The sequence below is a fragment of the Orbicella franksi genome, chromosome 11 (assembly GCF_964199315.1).
Source record: "Orbicella franksi chromosome 11, jaOrbFran1.1, whole genome shotgun sequence".
NCBI classification, from domain to species: domain Eukaryota; kingdom Metazoa; phylum Cnidaria; class Anthozoa; order Scleractinia; family Merulinidae; genus Orbicella; species Orbicella franksi.
In genome coordinates, this window is record NC_138155.1 from 11,194,401 (window position 1) to 11,200,222 (window position 5,822).

The following is a 5,822-nucleotide window of genomic DNA, read 5'->3' on the forward strand; positions in this document are numbered from 1 at the left end:
CGGGCACAAAATCCGCCGAGCAAAGTGTGACGAAAATATTTAGCGCTATAAATACTCTAGGAAAGAAAAGAAAAATGAGATCGCTAAAAGACAGAGAGTGTTTCAATTAATTGACAAGGACTTTGAAAGGAAAGTGCAGGGATTCGTGGCTGGAATCAGTAATCACGACATTAAAAGACTATGCGCAAAGTTTGCCAATTATTACATACTTCATGCGCATGGCGAAGTGATTCAACGACACCTTTCAAAGTTTGTGAATGGAATAAGGGTTAGTTCTAGAAACGCTGCTTTTGATATTTATTCCGAATTTATTTATTTAGGTCGAAGGCTATGAAGTCCGTGTTTCTCCGTATTTTGCTAAATGAAAACTATTGCTTGGGCCGGCTAAATTCATTTATCGTGTTATGCATGCATGCATTGAATCAGTTAAGCTTAAACTTAAAACTATTGAGAAGCTTAATGTTAACTCAAAAGAAATATTTTACTTGCTTTTTTAACAACTCAAATTGATCATTCAAACCCGGTAGTAGTCAGAACTGCGTCCTCCACAGACCGTGGAAAGCACTGAAAGTCCTTGAAACTTTCTTCTAAACTCAAGCGTAAAATTTTGGCCATGGAAATTTAAAAAAATGATAAAGCATTTACATCGCGACCAAATTCTGGACCTGTTTTTTCTTACAAATTTCGATGGATATGTTGAATTAAATGATATTCGGGTTATTCTGGATATCTCAGCCAGTAAAAGCCGAATATATATGTAAAGCTTATGTTTTTTTTTCTTCCCGCCAAATACAATCACACAATATTACATTAGTTAATTAATAACTATCAAATGCTGTTTTACACGATTGCCGAGTGAGAATCCGATGACTCAAATAAGTAGTAGATTTGCTTCCTGAACTCACCAATTGATTTAATCTTTCTGACATTTTAAGTAGTGAATTCCAGAATAAAGCACCGCTCTAACTGACATTACGTTTCAAATAATTACTACGCTGCCTGGGGAAAGTCAATTTCCCAGAAGTAAAAGTATCCTGCTGTAATTAATAAAAAAAAATGTTTTGTAAAATTAAATTTCATTTCTCACCGAAACGTGATTGACGAGCCGACAAAACAGTCATCTTTTTTCTCAATTTTAAGATGACGGAAGGACAACTTGTCGAACGTTTACCGCCTTCCAAGTCGTGCACGGTCACTGGCATGGCTCCGAAGCGCTGCGGTTCGGTTTTCTTTTTCTTTTTTTTTTTTTCTTCCCGCCGAAAACGACCAGCGCTGATTGGTCCGTTTGACACTTCAAAGCGGAAAATGTCGGCCGCCTTTGATCGGTGTGATTGACAGTCGGTGTTGGTTAAAAGCAAGAATCTGCTTTCAAAACACTTGCTGGATCAAGTCAAACGAAGATTATCCTGCTTTAGTTGTGTACCAGCAGTTTACTTTAAAATGGCTTCACGTAATGGCAGTCTTACGCATGTTCCGTTGAATCCATCGCCTGCGATTTCCTTACGTCATTCATCGTCCAGTCCTCCCTCGATCAGAGCACGCTTGGCACCTGCTCCACAGGCCAGTCAGCCACTGTCATTTTCTATTTCCCGGATTTTGGATCTTGAAGATGATTCAATTCAACGTCAGACGGATCCACCCCTTGGTAAGTACAGTTGTTAGTTGTATTGTGGATCAATAGATTTATCATGAAATTATCACTAAGAAACAACACATCAATCGATTCTCGTAGATCAGCTAGAGTTTTGTAGTTTCGTACGGTGTTTGGTGGATTGATTGATACGTGTTAAATGCCCCGGGCTTAGCTTGAGGTGAAGGACTCGAGGCTGATTGACGAAACGGGTCTACAGTTTTAACTGGACTGAACAAAAATGTTAACCATGTCGCTCAGATAAGTCAACTTAAAACGAAGAGTGCACGACCGTTTGTATATATGCAGTGAGCGCAGAATTTAAATGCATTTTTTATTTATTCATTATTGAGGCTTCAATTAAAGAGCTGGGGCCCGTTTCTCGAAAGCCCCGGAATCTTTTCGGGCCTGAAAAGCCATTTTTAGTTAACCGGTATTTAAAACCAGAGAGATGTATACGCCTTAAACTTCTTGTCTAAACAGAACCTCAGTTCTATTAAGAGTATATCAATAAAACAGCTCGGTAGTCAAAAGGTTTGAGATTTTGCTGTGGCTTTTCGAGTGCGAAAACTTTTCGGGACCTTCGAGAAACGGGCCTCAGGTGTTTTGTGGCAGATTAATTTAATTATCCTTAAAACAGTCAACCTTTACCAATCTATAGTTTCATATTGAAAGTATGCTATTCAAAATTTGTTTGCCAGAGCTCATCACCCACAATTTCTTCTGTTTCAGTTTGCCATAGCTCGAACGACCAAATCCGACAAAACTCCGACCACTCACCGAGTGTTGACTCCGATAACCCGAGCACTGACGTTGATAGCGGTCGAGAAAGCGACGACGCCGCCCGACCTGAGCCTAGTTCCGAGCGCCCGCGAAAGAAAAAGCAGCGAACCACATTCTCTCCGATAGAAGTATGGGAATTAGAGAAAGTGTTTGCCCAGAGACAATATTTGATGCCAGAGGACGAAGACGAATTGGTACAGAAACTTGGACTCACAGCGAGGAATATTAGGGTGAGAAATCTTTCTGTTGTAAGCTTTTACAGAGCCCAAAGTATCAACTGAATGTTTTTAAATCGGCGAAGTTTCAACTTTCTTCAAGAGCTTAAAGCTCGAGCAATAAGTGCAAAAATTATTTACTAAAAATCTACTTAAAGCACTCTTTTGAATGCTATTTGAAATATCTGACTTTAATTCATTTTTCTAAATGATTCAACGATTACATGTAAATTCTCAAGCATTCTCGAGAAAATTAATATAAAACGTCATGAAAATGCTTGAAGCGTATATTATTTTGTTTTGAGCTGACGGAAAACGTCCGTTTTAACTCGGTAAAATGTGGACAATTTCAAATTGAATTTTCTCTCGCGGGGTCAACTTGGCAGCTGAAGTGTCGATGAGTTCTTAACTTTATTCAAAATGTTTCTTGACCATGAGGACTCATCAGTCGAGGAATGAAAAAACGTTTAATGGGGAAATTTCGCTATAAAGTATGAATGTTGTCGAGGAACAGAATTCGTACACCGTTTGTTAGAAGTTTATGAAGGAGCTAGTAGCCGGTTTCATGCCGCAAAAGAATAAGATGCATATGTTTTCGTCTAAGCTCAGTTACGTTTTTTCACATTATTTTGGCCACGTTCAAAATAACCTATAAATTAAAGGAAACCTGAAAATAATAGTTTACTAAGATAGAGAAACACCCAAGAGATCATTATAAACCGTAAAAGAACAGAGATGGTTTACATGGATGGAGAAGATTTTCACGGACTACAACCAAAGTCCGCCGCACACTAGCCGATTGTTTGTCGGCTGACAAAAAATCTTCACTTGTCGGTTAGTTCGCGGTGTATTCAGACACGTCTGCGACAAGATCGAGGCTTGTCAGGCGATATCTGACAATGCTAGGTCTCGAAACGTCTTGTCCCAACCTCAACGCGGTTAGCCGCGACAAAAAATCGGCTAGTGTGCGGCAAGCTGATGGCTCGACAAATTTTAACCCGATTTGACCCGGACAAAAAAAACTGCAGTTCTACGATAGCAGCCTTAATTTAGGCTAATCTTTTCAAGATGTGCAAAACGTGACGTAGCGACCTAGACAGCCAGCAGTTCAAAGGTCGACTATTTCATCTGCTTTGCACGGAAAAGTGAAGTAAGTAAATTTCTTGCATAAGTGAAAGGAAGTCTTCAAGGGCTTCAAGCAGGCTGATAAAATAATAATAATAATAATAATAATAATAATAATAAAATTAAAAAATAAAAATTTAAAAAAAAAAAACGATGCCTGTTTGTTATGTAGACGTGCACCACTGGCATGCACTGTATGATGAATTTGAAGAGAATCTAGACTGAAAAACATTAAGAATGATTTAAAAAACAAACAAACAAACAATAACAGCAATAACAAAGCTCCAAAGTACAGTTTTTTTGTGTGTGTTTTTTTTTTGTTTTATATACCGTTCAAACAAAGAAGAGAGTTTAAAATAAGAACAACAACGTTAGAGATTAAGCTTTTCTGGCCGCGACACCACTAATATTAGAGTTGTAATTTATTTTATTTATTTATTAATTATTACTTTTTTTATTTCATCATTTTCTGTCATTTTTTGAGGCACATTTGAAAACCTATGACAAATTTACGCCATACAAATATTTATAATAATTGTTTTTTATTGTTATTATCTTTAGTTCTGGTTCCAAAATCGTCGCGCCAAGTTGAGAAGACAAGAAAGAGCTCCAGCCAATATTCCGCAGACTTCCATCCTAAACCAGTTTGACCGTTCTTCGCTTCCTGCACATGCGCCCTCCAGCGATACACAGTTTTGGAAATCACTTTATCATCCACACGCAAGCTTTCAAGGACCATTAAATTTCGCCCCAAATCACGTGGTCTACTCGCCGAGAAATTTGCCATCATACACACGTTCGGAAACGCCTTGTGCTTGCTGTCCAGTCCAGTCAAACAGGTTTCCACCTGTCGAGATGGGTTTACCGCCAAACAGCGCAGACGTCAAGCCATCCCAGCTGCCTCACTTTGAAGAATCTCCAGGTTTTTTGGAGAGGTTACCCAGGCTTACTTCAAACCAGTTCCGTAAGACCTCAGACGAACGGCAACGATCACGTGATTACACCCTGCAAGGGCAGATGGGTATCCGAGAGTATGGAAAATAGTGTACCAAATAACTTTTTAACAGTTTTTGTACTCAAAACTGCTGAGTTCGATCATTCAAATCTCTTAAATTAAATTTATTTATTTCCATTTTTTTTTCGATATGCCCATAAAAAATATGTTACTGTTCAAAGTTGTGTTATGAGCCTCAAGGACCTGGGACGATTTCCTTGAGGTGGACCAAACCTCACGTCCTAAAACATATGGGACCTGATAAAATAGTGGTTTAGTTGTAAAGACCAAAGGCTATCAAAGAGATATAAATCATGATTAACCAAAAAGGTGTAAAGATAAAGGTAGGGAAAATAAGAAAGACTGCATTTTTTTCGCAGATGACCCAGTCACTCCAATGTATATCGGCGCAAGTTAAACGATAAATCCAGCTAAAACAACTTGTAAATAAAAATGTAGTGAATCAGGAGCCTGAGTGAATTCATTTGTTTGAATTGTACGTTCAGTTAAACCAACAACTGTAAATATGAAATACATAAACAAAAATGTTCTGAAATAACCAAGCTTCCCAAATGTTAATACTTCTTCCACCGCCAGCTTTGGGGTGATTTTTGATGAAATTGTGCAAGGAATAATTAATGAGTTACTAAGTAAGTATCAGCTAAGCGCTGTTTGTGGCCGCCAGTGCCACGGCCGCAGAAATGAGCCAAAGGGGGCTATGACAGGCGTTCCTTGTCTTCTCACTCCCTCTTTATCGATTCCGCTGTCCCTCCCCCTCTTCCACCCCCTCCCCCCTTTTTACGCCTGCGCAAAAAAAACTTGATCTTTTTCCAGCCCACCCCGATGAGTTTTAGCGCGTGTATCGCACGTGCCGGCTTGATATTTCGCTAAGCTTGCGATATTTAGCTCTACGAACTCACTACAAAATAGAGGGTCTGTCGACAGAACTAAACAAACACAGGAATGAGAACAAGACTTGTAAGTAACTGTGCAAATTTATAATATATATAAACATGAAAATGAACTCTAAATTTAGCTATTCAACCCGTCACGGATTATATCAAAACATTGCATG